This window comes from Rhinolophus ferrumequinum, chromosome 20 (genome assembly GCF_004115265.2).
Source record: "Rhinolophus ferrumequinum isolate MPI-CBG mRhiFer1 chromosome 20, mRhiFer1_v1.p, whole genome shotgun sequence".
Lineage (NCBI taxonomy): Eukaryota > Metazoa > Chordata > Mammalia > Chiroptera > Rhinolophidae > Rhinolophus > Rhinolophus ferrumequinum.
Genome location: NC_046303.1, coordinates 18,882,487 through 18,899,067, shown reverse-complemented (window position 1 = coordinate 18,899,067; position 16,581 = coordinate 18,882,487). Strand labels below are relative to the sequence as shown.

Below are 16,581 nucleotides of genomic sequence, written 5' to 3'. Positions count from 1 at the left end.
TCCTAACCCTCCCCCTCCAGTCTCTTCTGGGGTGCTGAGTACATCATAGATTATCAATAATTAAACATACGAGTATCTTGATTGATCCATCCATCATCTTCTAACTTTGTCCTTCAAGTATTGGATTTGGGGTCTTTGAGACCTCACTAATTTTCTCCACATCTGTTTTAGGTAAGTAGGGGACATGTCATATCTTGTCTTATTCTTAGAGGGGGGGAAAAGTTACGAGGAAATAAAATACTCTTCAACAATACTTACTGCTATAGAAATAAACATCAAGAGCTATATTGGAATGCAGGCGTGATGGGAGAGCCTATCTACCAGTGATTTGCTTGGAAGGTTGTCTACCTGTGTTCTGGTCATGTTGTATGGTGACATGGTTAGTTTACGTCACACCAAAGAATGGGTTGGGGTATAAGGAGAGCTTTTCTTTCCATGCCACCACCACCCATGCAGGATTGAGGGCCTGCTGGCTGTCCTGGAAGGTTACGTTCCATGAGGAGCAAAGAGGATCTCAGGGAACTGACAAATGTCGCTTGTGCCAAGAGTTCGCTTTAATGTTCCTGGATGTCCCAGTGGCACTGAGAGGCAGGTTCGGCTACATAATGTGTGGGGACCAGTGGGAAATGAAAATGCCACCTATGTTCAAAAATAGGGGAAAAGTACTTTTAAAGGTACTAATATATAACTTTTTCACTTCTTCCACACTCTCTCTCTAAAGATGTCATGGTGCTTTCTATTTGCTCTTCCATGGCATGCTTCCTCAGGCGCCGAGATACTCCTGGGAGAGCACAGGCCCAAGGTACCCAGGCCCCTGTCCAGACCACAGCCCTCTGTTCTCCCTCCCACCAGCAGCTAGACTGATAGGCTCTGCCAGGCCAAAGATGAGGAATTCAATTTCTCCTTCCAAAGAGCCTGCCACTTCAACCCTGGCTGGATGGCAACACCCCAGGGGTTGCAACCTCCATGCCAGGATGGGCTGGGTATGTGGCTGGGGTGTGGGTAAGAGGCTAGTCAGGTATGTGGTGCTTCAGCCCAATGCCTTATCTGGAGACTCCCTGGAGCACACATAACTGGCCCTGACCCTCCCCACACCCACATCTACTCCCAGGCCCCCATTGCTGGTAGTGGGCAGTAGAAGTTGCTGGGAGACTAGAAGGTAGAAGTTAGGAGACCCAGGGCACCAGGGACTAAAGAAGCAGGTGTCCCAGAACCCATCCCAGAGAGGTTGGGAGGCAGCAGGAAGTGGGACCATGCGTGAATCAAGGCTTCAAGTCACCAACACACGCCCCATTGTCCCCATGTCCCATCAGCCTTCACCGGCAAAACACAACACCACACAAAACACAAAGATAAGAAAAATTCTAAGACAGCAGCAGCAGAGGGTTAAATCCTAAGTGTAGACAGGCCCTTTCTCAGCACAGGGTCGTGCGTGACTGCACTGGTCTGAAGTTCAAGGACCTCCCTGGCCTGTGGGGAGCACAGTGTAGGGAAATGGGGGGAGAGGGTGTTGTCCATTCAGATTCTGCTCCTCTCTTTATGGACTTTTGGATTCTGCTCCTCTCTCTCTGGGTCCAATGTCCAATTCCGTCATTTCCCTTCTCTGCACTCCCTCTACCTATGAATTTTCTATGCCCTTCGGGGAGAGCCTTCCTCCAACTCATGCTTGAGTCCTCTTTTTGGAGTGTCAAATACCTTTCATCTACTTTACTAGGGTAAGACACCCCCCACCCTCAACCCCACACAAGGAAATGTATTCTTCATAGTCTAGGTAAAATGGGAGAAAAACCCCAGGGTGAAAAGGAAATACTTGTAACAGAAAGCATAAGTTGCTTAATATATTAAAATTATTAAAATTATTTTTTCCACCTGCAGGATTCCTAATACTTGACCATGAAAATCAATGTATGTGTGTATGGCATGCATGTGCATGTATGCAAATGAGGAGTTTTGCTGAACAGATGAAGGAATGCATGATAAACACGCATATTTAAATGCAGACTTTAATGTCACATAGAGTATCTTTTATTGATAGTTACTACTCTTGAAGAAGTCCTTGAGTGAATCCAAGGAGCCACATTCTGCCCTCTCCAATTGGCCATAAAAATGTATTTCTTTAAGAAGCACCTAACCTTAACAGAAATGAATCCTGGGTGTCTACCCACTACTTCAAGAAACAAGGTTTGATACATAATCAAGGAACATGATTTGATTTTCGAAGGCCATTAGGAAAGATGGTCCACAGAGTAATGCCATTAATATTTCTGCTATTAAGATATCTGTTTCCTATCTTTGGAATACCCAGAAAGAATGGAATCTAAGTATTTAAACGTCTCACAGAAAAATCTCTGACAACTGGAAAGTGTCTTAAAAGTCCATGAAGTCTGATGCTGGATAATCAGAATCAGCTAACAGAATTCGTTTTTATTAAAGCATTTCAAAAGATCAAGTCACTGATGCGTTTTAACAGTGTAATGGCATAATACCCTTGCCTCAAATCTTCAGAGAGGCAAAAATGATCACAGATTAAACAAATTCAACTGCACACAATACTTTCATAACCACAGGAATATTACTGCATCAGAAATACTTCCAGTATAAATGATGATTTGGGGAGAAAAGTACCATTTTGGTATAAAATGATCTAGTTGGCTGTGGTTATAAATTACTTCAGGCCCAGTTCTCCTTCTCTTCCCCCAGGTGCCCTTTCTACCTGATAACGAAGGGAGTTCTGAGCATGGAGGGAATGAACCAAGTATGATGAGGTGAATGGGAATCTGACCCTACGTAGTTTTTTCTTCTTCCTCCCTACCCCTCATTTTGTCATGTGTAATAACTGAGCGTACAGCAGGAAGAACTCAGCAGGAAGGGCACAGATACTTGAAGCAAAGAGAGAATGACATTTGCTGTCAGGAAGTAATCTTCATTTGCAGCTTTCATTCCAGTCCTAACACTCACCCTCATGAGGCGGAAAGAAGAAGTGAACAGCCATGCTTCACTCTCTCCATGAGAACTGAGTTGCCCAAGGGCCCAATGCATAGCCCTGCGGATATGGGATGATGTGGCAACGCAATCATTATTATCCAGGGAAGCCATCTGACTTCCGTGCACCCTCTAGAAGGCCGTATAATAGCACCCTCTCCCGTGGAATTGGTGGAAAAAACTCATTTGCATGGAGAATGACAGAAGAACCACTGTCTGTGCTCTGCGGTTCTGTCAACCCCTTATAAATTCAGAATATTGGCACGTTACAGGGACTTTTTTAGGCTATGGAGGACTGACTCAGTTAAACGGAAAGCAGTACAGCAGAGATTAAGAGCATAGGCTTTAAAATACGACACAACCAGGATTCAAATCCCACCTCTGTCTCAGACAATTTTGGGGATACTGAGCAAGTCACTTAACCCCTCGAAAATCAGTTCACTTATTTGTTACACAAGGCCTGAGAATACAATCCTCCTGGGGTGTCGAAGGTTTAAAATAGAAAGTTTATGTAAAGACCTCATTTGTTGCCTGGCACATGGTAATACATAGTGACTCAGTGTCATAAACACAAATGATTTTTTAATGATATATTGTCCACACATTTTGTTGTTGTTGTTGTTGTTGTTGTTGTTGTTGTTATTGCAAGCTCATGAACCCAGGATCCTGGTCTTTTTCAATGTTTTGTAAATTGTCCGACACATCTCTGGTGATTTATAAATAATAAAAACAATAGACATGTGTGTGTGTCACTTTCAAGCCAAACAGACACCTTACAGTTTTCATAGCATCAAAGTCACTACAAATGAATTGAGGTTTTGTGTTATCTCAATTTGGTCTGGCTGATCCTTCCAGCTGTTGTAGGTGCTCTCCTAATTTTTTATCTTGCATTTTCCCCACATCATTCCACCTCTAAGAGCAGAACTGAGCAGCTGGAGTCACCACAGAACCTGATTGATGGCTGCAGGACCCAGATGGCAGGAGCTCAAAAATGTTTCTGGCAAATACCTCTACAAGCTGGAGTGTGTGTTTGTGTGTGTGTGTGTGTGTGTGTGTGTGTGTGTGTGTGTGCTCTTCCCTTTCACTGGCACTTGAGCTAAATGCTCAACAGCCCCTTCTTGGCTGGGTTCCATTCAAACTACAGTTGGCGTTTCTGAAAATGGCTTTGGCTCCAACATCTTATGTGTGTGACTGTCTATCGTGAAGAATTTCCCCACTGCTGATGATTTCTGTTTTCATGAATGCTTGAAAATCATGTCTCACATAAGAGTTCTGACCTCCTTTTATCTTTCCAGTGGAAATTCTTTCATAAAGAAATGTCATCTCTTTTATACAATTACTCTTTGTGAGGGGCTATTTATAGCACTGTGAAATTAGGGAACGTAGTACTCCTTTTGACTTTCAGAAAAATCGTTGAGCATCAAATTGCATGTCAAGGGAAAAATGATCTCATGAAAAAATTAACAGGCATCACTATTTTCTACTTCTCCCTCCTAGCCCCCACTCCCAAACACAGAGGATCAGTAGTCATTGCCCTCCAATAACATAAAACTGGCATCAAAAATAAAATCATGCCTTATCTTGTTTGATGCAGTAGATAGCTGCTGAACGGGGGAAATTTTAAATGCACTGGAAGAACTAGAGAGTTATCTTTCCAAATGGAAACATGTGGTGAATGCTTTCTGAAAGAAATGATGATTATGGAGGTGATTCTCCAGAACCCGATATACATGTTTTATTAATTGGGATTTTCTCACACTGCCTTTTCTTAAAGCCAGGGTCACCTCTAAAAAGGCTCGATGTATTCTGTGACTTCAAAATCTCTCCATTTATCCATGAGCACTCTTTGGAGACATTTTCTCTCTCTTAGCTGTCATTTATGTGATTTTCAGAAACAGTGAAATTTTCATTTTACCTGGAAATTGAAAATATACTAAACCAAAGTAGGAACTAACGTCTCTCTCTGGGGCCATCTCAGGTCAAAAGCATATTTCACACTACACCAAATGTAAAAAGGAGGAAAGAAGCTCAAGCTGTGGGAATCCTCAACGTGTAAGGAACAGCTTTCTTCTAAAAATGTAGCTAAGGCAATGAGTAAATGTTACAGACTTGCTTGTATTTCTTTATTAATTAGTATGTAGACTTAAGTACTGAGAAAAACAAAAGATATCAGACACTCTCTATTGTGAACTTTAAAAGGTTTTGTGCAAAAAATAAAGGAAGTCTCTCCTGGAGATCTGGAGGACGCTGTGTCTAGGAAGGTTGACGTCAGGGGCAGGGATGACTCATTCTGTGGGACGAGCCCACGTGAGATTGTTTAGCACTAACCCTGGAATCTGGAAACGGATTCTCTCTGAGGAATCCTGATTCAAATACGTGAGTGCTTATAGTGGCTTTATTTGTAATCCCCCCAAACTGCAAACAACCCAAATGTCCTTTGGTGCATCAATGTCCTTCAGTCTGTGGTTCAGTGATACAGCAGAATAATACTCATCGATAGAAAGGAATGAACTACTGATACACACAACTACGTGAATGAATTTCAAATGCATGGTGCCATGTCAAAAAGCTATGTACTGTGAGATTCCATTTATATGGCGTTATAGAAAAAGCAAAGCTCCAGGGGCAAAAACAAATCCGTTTTTGATTGTCAGGGGCTCGGGGTAAGAGAAGGGATTGACTACAAAGGGGAATGGGGGAACTTTTTTGGGATGATGGAACTGTTCTACGTCTTGATTATCTGTGGTATTTATATAATTGTATGCATTTGCCAAATCTTGCAGAACTATTCACTAAAAAAGCAAATTTCACTATATGTAAATTCTATCTTAATAAAACTATTGAGAACCCACTCCATTAAAAATGAAATGATAAATAAGCTAATGATAAGTTTGCAGATACATTTATAAGGAGGAGATACTTTTAATATATTGAAAAGGGAGAGCATGGAGTTTTAAAAATTCCAATTCAGACTCATAGAACCCCTGTTTTTCTACCAGATATCTCATTCTGATCTCAATGGTGGTAACCACTCCCAGTCTGCTACATATTGCTGGGGATTTAACCCCAAGACACTTCTTATATTCTGAGTACTCACAAGTGCAGAGTTCTGCATAAGCCTAACATATCTAGCCACAGTCCCAAAGACTCAGAAGCATTCCAGACCACGGCTGGGATGCCCATGACTCCCCTTTTAAGGGCACTAAACGTGGGTATCTTTGTGTGTGGGGGGGAAGGGGTGGATGGTGTATCTGATCACTCAGGTCTGGGAACCACTGGTTTAATCAATTAATACTTACATTAAGGTAAGGGAGGCCCAGATATATGCACAAAAACTTTCTTTTTCTGGGTGAGATCAGGTTAAAATAAAGCAGAAGGGGAGCCCTGAATAGAAATGGAAGAGGAAAGATAACATAAAGCCTTCGGAATATGTGGAAAGGAGGAGAAGAAGTGTCATCCACTCATTGATGGTGTCTGGCCAGGCCATCGTGGAATATAGAGGCGTGTATGTGTGTGTGTGTGTGTGTGTGTGTGTGTGTGTGTGTGTGTGTGTGTGTATGTCAGCAGTTAAGCCATCTCTTGATTGCTGAGGGCCTTGATTGTCTTCTTAAGCCACTGTCCTACCTTAGCACAAACTATCCACTGCCCTGCCTTTATGTGAGGGGCTAAGACAATTTCCCGAGTTCTCTAAGTGTTGCAGACATCCCATTCTGATGGGAACAGTCATCTTAGGCCTTTATCTCGGAAGGGACATGTGAACATATCCCTGTCATGAAGTAAATCAATTGCTCTTTCATCTGGTTTGGTACTTCTTGGCATGCTTTTGCCAAGTACACACGCAGTTAAGTGAGAGAGGTTGCAGGGTCCAGTTGATGACTAAAATTCCTGCAAATTGATTATTTCAGGACTCTGCTTCATACACAACTCAGCTTCAGAAATCCAGAAATCCTCTGGCAGTGGCCAGAGGGATTCCTTTTTCAAGTCATCTGGCTTTCTAATGTACCCAACTTTTTGGTAACCCTCCCAAGTCAATGCAATAAAAGCAAGAATACACCGTCTTCTGAAGATCTTGAAAATGCTTCAGTGGGTACATCAGAATAATTTGTAATTAGCTTGGTAATTTGCGGGCATGCATGCAAAGTAGATGCTGCTAAAGAGATTTTTAATGTACTTGAGAAACAGTTTGCTTTTCCTCTGAAGTAGGCTGAACAGTTTTCTCTTCAGTCCTATTGACACTATTAATTTGCTTTGCAATCTGCCCCGCCCCTGCACCCCCAACACACACCACCATTTTTCCATCACTATTGCAAACAGAAACGAGGAAAGCAAGGCTTGGAGAGCTCTTGTGGAAAGAGCCATTTGCTCCAGCTCAAGCAAACAGCAAGGTCAATCAGCCTGAAATCTGAATTTTTCAGACACATAATAGACCCTTGGCTTATCCAAGCCTCTTATCTGATTGGAAAAAAATCAAAGGTAAACTTCAGGGCTTGTGGAATTAAAAGACAAATGAGATGTCATAATTATCAAAGTGGCTAATTTAGAAAATTAAGCTGTTCACATAGGTGACATAATTGCTTGTCACAATCACTCTTTTTCTCATTAGCTTCTTCCATTCAGCACCTACAGGCAGCACAACAGACTTTGGCCTTGCTCAACAATAGGGGTGTTCTTCTGTGGTTTAGTATCACATTTTTAATCCCATCTTCTATAAGTAATGCATATTTATTAGCAGGTTTATTCAAAGAATAATTCTAGAAATCCCAGTCTTTCACAGTTCAGTATTTAGTCATATTTAAAATTTGTGATCAAACGTTCTTTTGAAGTAATGAGTTAATTATCAAGATAAGATTTATGGAATTGCATAGCATTTTCATGTTCCATGGAAAACATTAAGGGTTTTGATATATAGTAATATTAGGGGGGAAAGAAAAAAACCTCCGAGTTTAGATAGGATTTTTCTTTACTAGTCTTCCCAAATTCTGACTAGAAGGAAAAGAAATATATTTCCGAAGCATCCGTTTGCTTTTTCACCCTAATATTTTATTAGGTATTTGATTTCTATAGATCCAGCCCAATGTGAATAAATTCTCTACAAGAGAATTATTTGTAAGACTGACAGTAATACTATTTATGTGTCAGCAAGTGCAGAAATTATTAAGGATGATGTCTTAAGAAAGAAAATGAGTCTTGTTTGCCATGGACTTCTAAAGCACGCCATGGTAAGTGGTCAAGGTTAAATGCATGAGTATGCGATTGAGTCAGATTCTGCTGTCTTGTAAAGGGGTAGGATCGGGCTGGTGTGAGTTTTGCAGGGACTTCGTTGATGTTGTTTGTTTGAAGTGATAATTTATCCTGCATGTACGCAAGGAAGCTGTCATCTGTATATTTCTGGAGTATTCGTGTAACTATTGTGTTTTGATTTCACTAACATTGAATTAGTGAGGTAATTGTGTTGCAAGAGTTATTATGGTTATATACTAAAAGCCATAAGTTCAGAAAGAAAAAGAAAAATCCAATCAAATCCTCCAATGTATGAGGTTTCTATAAACCTCGACTTTACTCATAACTGAACCCGAGTGGTAGGGTATACTCTGAGGACCTGTAGACGTAGAATTGAATGGCGAATATATCCCCCAAAGAAATAGATACAAGTCCAATTATGTTAATGTTGTGTTTATTCCCTTCACACTCACAAATACAATTGTTGCTCAGAGGAACGGTACACTGGATGCTCTAACTAGATAAGACTGAAGACTGAGACAGAAAAGAGACAGAAGACGCAGCACCTGTCTAACCTTTCTTTGTCCACTGTAGCCTTTAGGATCCAATAATATACAAGAGCCCTTGAGTTGATTGTCTTATGGGCCTTTGAACACGAACGTGTGCTAGTTTGTAGCAGAGTAGATATTGGGGTAAAATTTACAGACTGAGGGCACAGTGGTAGCCCATTGCAGGGAGGCAGGATCAAGGAATGCCAACTTCTTAGCGATATCTCATCGGAGAGCTGAAAGCTAAGGGAACAGCTGCCAATTATAAATGAGAATGACAATTGGCTATTTTCAGCAATTTGACCATTGGTTTGGACTTTCCATGGAATTCAGTGAAATATTAGTACAAAGCTTTTCAAATTGTGCTCTGTTGTGCTGTAGGCATTTTGAGTTGGGAAGGCAAAACAGACCGAGCTCTAATTCTTCACTTCCTCGTACTTCAGCCAGCACAACAGTGATTTCATCTGCTTTATACAGTGGAATTTTTATTCCATTTAAAATTGCATTGGAAGATAGGTTTCATGGCTAAAAATACTTTGAAAACTGCTAGGTCAGTGTGTTTGATAGTACACCTAAAGATAGTATGCTTGAGATAATAAAATAATAATGGCATTGCATAAGAAATCACATTATCTGTATTTCCACCCAATGGACAAATCTGTTGTCAACACAGAAAGATCCTCTTCCCAACATTCATTCTACAAATAGTTATTGAGTTTTCCACTACTCATCCCCGTCCGCTCAGGTCAGCCTGATGTCACCTGAGACATCATATGGGAACTCGAGTTGCTCATTTTAGCTATTGCTGTTGTGGTTAGACTCTTTCCAATCTGCCAGCTGGAAACCATTATTCCTAGCTTTTGACCTTTCCTGGGATACGTTGTTAGCAAGCCTTGACCTCATTAGCACCTGTGATGAACGAAAATTCTATCTTAACAGAAGCGGGGGAAACTAGAGAGGGTCTGTCTTCTGATAACACTTTGGTGGCAGTAACCAATAAAGGAATTTGGAGATATCTTAGTATTTTAGCATTTACAAAGTGGATCTTGGACATACCCGTAAGATTAGGAAATGTGTGCTGATTCCGTTATATCCTCGCATGTCGTTGAACAAGTTCCTTAAGTTACACAGATAATAAGTGACAAATTGTATCTAAGTGTAGGTCTGTCTGAAACTAAAGTTTATCCATCCCACGAGTTACACGCCAAGTGTGGTCTGTAGGCCTTTGCCCATCTTCAAAGGGATAAGCCCAGGAATTCGGAGTCAGCATTTAGACATTTTCGTCACTTGACAGAGTAATTTTATACCTGTGGAATATGACAATAAAAAATTGAGGCATATAAGTTGCATGTCTTCTGCTAAAATATGCTGTTTCATATTTTAGTATTTTGCAGAAGTATTAGTCCATGACACTGGAAAATAAAAGCCAAGACAAACACTGATCTGTTCTACAGATCATTTGAGGGGCATAGCACTGCACCAAACTGGCCCTAAAATGTTAGCTCTCCAGGTAAAATGGATACGGTACAGGAAAGGAGTGGCACCCCTATTCTGAGCCCGCACCTTCTTATCTTCTGATAGAAACGATGGCATAAATTCTCAATGGCTTGGCTCAATTTCCCTATTGAATCGTTTTATGTCAGAGCATAAAAACTTTCCCACAGACTTCTCCCCAGTGGAGGGCTGATACAGCACAGTGTTGCTCAGCGCTCCAAGCTCTTCTTCCAGCCTCATCAGCTTTATCTGGGAGCTGGTTTAATTAGTTTCCTCTCAGAATGGGTTGAATTAAAGAGAGGCTTTCTAATGGCCTGTTCAGGGGCACCCCCTGAAGAGAGAGATCAAATTTATTTACGATGCCCTTTGGCTAGGTGTTTGATTTTCTTGACAAAACATCACTTGAGTCTTTAAAGGTTTGTCTTTAGGTGTTCTATAGCTGGCCTGAAGCCAGGTTCTCTTAAATGGTGATCAAAGGCACAGACAATGCAAGTCATCGATACAAAGTGTGTTCTATTTAAACATACTACTTGGAAAGGACATCCTTTTTTAGTTTTTTTCGTTTTCAAAGGGCCCTGTATGGGAGACAGTTACAAACCATTCTACAGTACTGTGATTATGTGCATTTTAGTTTATATGTATTATTTTCTCTCTTGAGACTCAGAAAGGATAGCCCTGACCCAAATTTATTTGCTTACTTGCTTAAATAACAAATTCATTAGGAGTTTAAGTGGTATATATGGTAAGATATGTTATTAAAACAGAAGTGAAGCCACATCATAATTATATCCCAAAATGAAAAACCGTAATGAGACTTTTGTTATTTGGGGTGTAAAGATAGGGTTTTTTAGAAACTGGAAATGTCCTGTTTATTGCAAAACTCTTATGTTTGGGAAAAAATTGTTAAATTGTCTTTTGGGGCTTCGTCTAAGGACATGTCACTTTAAAGTTTAAAACTATCACAAGACTCACTGTTTGGAAAGCTGTACTATTAAAATACATTTCGTTGTTATCAGCAGTCAGACTGGTCAGAAATAAACTCAGAATTTTAAAAGGATCAACTACTCCTGCAAATTAAGTCTATCCTCAGTAGCATTTTCCTGGCTGATCCGTTTTTGAAATACTTTTATTACTTAAAGGAAACGTTACTCAGTTGCCAATGAAAACAAGGTTAAAAAAAAAGGAGAATTCGCTCAAAATGAACAAAATTTTTAGCGGCCGTTTGGCAATCTATTTAAGTTTTCCTTTCAAATTGAGGTAATAAGATTATATTTAATCAGTCTATGTAGAAATAATGCCTTGGTCCAAAGCTATTTCTTTTAAGAAATGGAAGCTTAAGCGTGAATTACCTGGAAATATCTAAGCCAGGGTAACTTACTTGTTTCAGCACCTGGTATGGAGCTGGTGTTGGTGGAAAAGATAACCTAGCAAAGCTCCACAAATTGTGACCAGGTTTTCAACTGAACTCACTCGAGTCCTCATAGATAGAGAAGTCTTTAATTCGAGACTAAATTAGTCAAGTAAACGCATATTGACAAGGCAGCTGACTAAGTTCACAAGTATGTAATAGTATCTACCTAATACCTCTTGTGAGTCTTCTTAAATTGCTCTTCTCCCCTGAAACCAAAAGGGACTGTGGTCAGTATCTCCGGTCTCTTTTGCATAGTTCTTTGTTTGGATTCTGTATGTGTGTCATGGGGACAAGTGACTCCTTTGAATGATAACAATGCCTCTTGAAGTATGAGAGCTGTGCTGGGCTCTCAGACTTAAGTTCCAAATTGTATCGTACAAGACTTCCTGTTATCTATCGTTGACCCTGTGACAGTGTCTTCTGCTGTTGTCATCTTTCTATTTGTACTTCTCTCTTCCTCTGTGCCTTTGCTCCCTTTAATGCTCTGTACTCCATAGCAGAAAGGTCAGGACTGCTCTAGGCCTTTTTGTAAACTTCCTGTCCCCTTCTCTGTACTCATGTTTTGAACCCATTGCTAGCTAAACACCAGACTATGGTAAAGTGAGCTACTCATTGCCCCAAATTTGAATTCATTCCTTGAGGTCGCCACTTTTCTCTACAGCCATCTGTCTGCCCAAGATTAGGGCTCATGCCTGGGAGTGCTGTGGCAGCAGCATGATGACCTTCTCACCCAAAGATGGCCATGTCCTGATTCACAGGACCTATGAATATGTTACCTTATATGGCAGAGGGACTTTGCAGATGTGGTTCGGTTAAGAGCCTTGAGATTGGGGAGATCGTCCTGGGTTATGTGGGTAGACCCTTTAAGTGGGAGAAGGAGGCCGACGACGTCAGAGTGCTGTAATAGGAAAAGGACTTGACTCACCTTTGTTAGCCTTGAAGATGGAGGAAGGGGGCTAGAACCAAGGAATGCTGCTGGCCTCTGGAAGCTGAAAAAAAGACCAAAAACTGAACGCTACCCAAAGCCTCCAGAAGGAACATAGTCCTGTCAATGTTTGATTTCAGCCCCGTGAGACCTGTGCCAGAGTTCAGACGCACAGAACTGTAAAAGAGGAAATTTGTATGGCTGTAAGCTACCAAGTGTGGTAATGTAACGCAAGCCATTAGGCTCTCCACCCTGGACAGCAGCGTGGGGCTAGTCCTGCTGATATCTATGGCTTCCCTAGGCAAGGGGACACCTCAACCCAAGGGGACATTTCACCATATCTACTCTTTCACTTGGCCTTTTTGTTTCAGATGGGAAAGATAATGTTTCCCAGCAAGAGTGTGTCTCCGTGAATAAAAGAGACCCTTTCTAAATAAGCTTTCTCTACTTTTTTCCATTAAAAATTCACCCATTCTCTCCTTTACGGCAATGAACAAATGCTTGGGTTTGAGCTGCAAAAGCTGTGGCACAGATTTAATTTGCAGTTGGCCTAGCAGAAAATCACATCAAAACTTTAAAATCATTTACTTCCTTTTCACTCCCTTATGCGTGTGTTATATAAGCCAAATGATTTGCTGAAAATATGAAAACAATCAGTGCACGTATTGGTGTTTTAAAAATGGACTTTAAAGAATTCATTACCAGACCAAAAAATTATTAAGCACAAAGATGAGCACATGCTCACATCGGCTTAATAATTTTCTGATTTAAGAGAGGAATACAAAGTCTGTAACATTTGTTATATCATATGCTGATATATATAATATTTAATAAGTATAACATGTATACATGCAATATTTAGTAAGTATTTATTAAGCACTTACTGTAAGTGTGGGTATACAAAGGCATACAAGATGGTCTCTGCCACTTACTGATGAGGCTTTGAACCCAAGACTCCTTCCTGAAACCTTGTATACAGCCAAGGTTCTTAATTTTTTCTCTGTCATGGACCCTTTTGACAGTTTGGTGCCACCTATGGGACCCTTCTCAGAATGTTTTTAAATGCAGAAAGTCAAATACATAGGACTACAAAGCAAATCAATATTCAAAATACATAATTGCAAAACAAAAGGTTATGCCTTTATGCTAAGATATTTTTCAACACGATCTAAGGAGATTTTGATCAGTGACATCATAGGTACTGCAAATACTACTGTGATTTGTTGCCTACACTTACAAATTGAAGAATAGGCTAAATTTCATTATGGGACAAATAAAGATGGAATTCTTTCCCCACCCAGTTTAACGACTCCCAGGACTGGAATTATTCTTAAAGTAACCCTAAGCTGAGTTAATGTCAAAGAACAGCTTCAAAAGAAGTGGATCTTAAAATGTGGGTCCTCAATCAGGATAGAGTTGCTGTATGTTTTTTCTAATTATTAAATTTGATGAGTCACCTCAAGTACACCACATTCTTCTTTGGGAGGAAAAAAAAGAAATCTTTAGAGGAAAGAAATCATACCAGTAAAAGCGACAATCTGCTCTTGTCTCTTTGTTTATTTATTTGTACGCTGCCTTGTTCCAGGAAGGATTTAAGACGGCTTGTTTCTGTCTAAATTCCTAGAACTTGTTTAATTAAATCTTCTGAAAATGTAAATTAAAATGCAGTAACATTATTTGACAAATGGGACAAAATTATTATCATCTTTTGAATAATTATGTGATTGGGAATGTCTACATCATATTTATCTAATCTGCAATTAAATCATTTATATATGCAATTAAATCATTTATATCTGCAATACATAAATTCGCCTCATCAATAACAGGAAATGTGGCCAATGGCCAAGTTTGTTGCAAGAACAAAATAGCCTGTGTCAGGGGGAAGGGTCACCGATGATGTTCTAATTGAAACGCTGACAAATTAAACAAGGGCATAACTCATCATTTCAGCTAGCAAATGACACAGAGATTGCCACACTGAACTGGCACTATTTTGTTTACCCTTTTCTACATATTCTGTAACACACACTTGTCTTGTGGCAACATCACTGTTAATCACCGAAGCAGTGGCTTTCCAGACAGTGGCTAATCTCTGTTGGGGCAAGTGTCTACCTTTATTGTGTAAATCTCAATTAGCATTGTTACCATAGATTTCCACCTGCAATTTTACATCTATTCAAAAAAAATTCACAAAGCTCCTAGGCGGTGCCAAATACTGTGTTAAGGTATACATAGCCAGAAGACTATTAGTCTACAAACTAGAGGGTTTGCAAGACAAATCTCTTTCTTCATATTATCTAAATAAACTTAAATCTGACTCAATACCCTATCTAGAAAAGCAGCGTTAGGGCTTGATCTCCATTTCTCTTTAGGTTGTACAAAAATCCAGCTGCTCATATGGTGTGTAGAACATGACGAGCCTCTGGGCCATCAAGCCACCACCCATATCGAAACCAATGCAGTTCTTGAATTCTGGTGGCTCTCTAGTCCCTGTTTTGTGGGACACAGGAAGCTTTGCAGAAGGTGGAAGCCCCTGTTTAATGCCTGGGTCGACTTTCCTGAAGTGCACACACAGCCATTTCCTTGAGAACCTGCCTCCTTTTCTGGGATGCTGACACCAACTGGTGAGGAGCTTATACTATTTCTGCAGCCTATACACCGGCCCCCTTTTCCCAGTCTGGAGGACATCTCTCCTTCTCTCTTTCTGTAACTGGAGGGACACCTTTCTCTTTCTTTTTGCCCTCCAGGACAAACAGGATTGTCACTGATGAGTTTAGGCTTGAGCAGAAGTACAGAGATTCCGTTGATCCAAATAGCTTCTGTTTTCTCCCCCTTTGACAACAACCTCCTCCCACCCCGCAAAATGGCTCCCGTTTCCATTTCCAGAAAAAGGAACTCAAAACCTGCTTGAAGGGGGAAGAAGGTAGAATAGAGTCAGAACAAACACAAATCAATAATATCTCAATAAATTAGTCTTCCCTCTTAGAAGACAGGACTTTAACCCTTAAGAAGCCAGTGAAATAGGCTTTTCAATCCAGACTTCTGAAGTCTGGTGAAGATGAAAAAAAGAAACATAATGAAGCTTAGCGTCTTGCTGGTAGCAGCACCTTCGGCATTTTTACTTCTTAATCTCCAGGACTCATTCACTGCCACGTCCTCTGAAGAGGGGAAACTCTTCGTTATAGGACTCAACTTCAACACCAACGAGCAGGCTCCGAAGATCAGGTCAGCTTCGGGCCTATTTCTGTTTGTTGTCAAGGAGCGGGAGACTCAGCGATCTGGGGTTTTGGCTTCATCACCTTCACCAATCCAGAATATGCCTCAGAAGCCATGAGAGCCATGAATGGAGAGTCTGGGCGGTGGCCAGATCTGTGTGGATCAGTCTGGCAAATCGCCCAGGGGACCAGAGCGGGTGCCTTTGGGGCCCGTGGGCGTGGTTGTAGCTGCTCCAGACGTGGTGGGGACCAGGGCTATGGGAGTGGCCAGTATGACAGCCGAGCTGGAGCATATGGATACAGATTCGCAAGGTCCAGAGACGGTGGTGGCAACCAGGGCGGTGATGACTGCTTCTCAGGAGGAAATTACAGAGACACTTACAACAACTGAGATGAGACATGCACACCTAATGTAGATACACAAGGAATAAAACTTCTGATCCCGTCCTTCCAAATGGCTGTATTTATAAACATTTTTGGAGCTGCATTGTGTCATCTGTTTTAGTACATCAACTTCTGTTTCTGGATTGAGCTCCCCAAGGTAGCTTCTTAAAAGTCCTTTTAGAAAGATCCATGTCTTTAAAAAGAAACTTTTTTTCTCCCATTTAAAGACAAATTCTGGGACATTTATAGAATTTGGGTATTGTTTTCCTTCACCTATTTTTTTAATTTGGGCTCTCAGGATGGATTCTGGCAAAAAAAAAAGGCCAGACAGGGTTTTTTTCTCTTTTTTTTTTTTTTTTCCAGAAATAATGTGTATCTAGGGGCATTTCAAAACCCATA

The 16,581-nt window shown here is 40.7% G+C and overlaps 1 pseudogene; it reads left to right on the top strand.

Annotated features, from left to right (window-relative positions):
* Positions 1–15,659: 15,659 nt before the first annotated feature.
* Positions 15,660–16,189, top strand: LOC117012200 (RNA-binding protein 3-like; annotated as a pseudogene).
* The last annotated feature ends 392 nt before the right edge of the window (positions 16,190–16,581 follow it).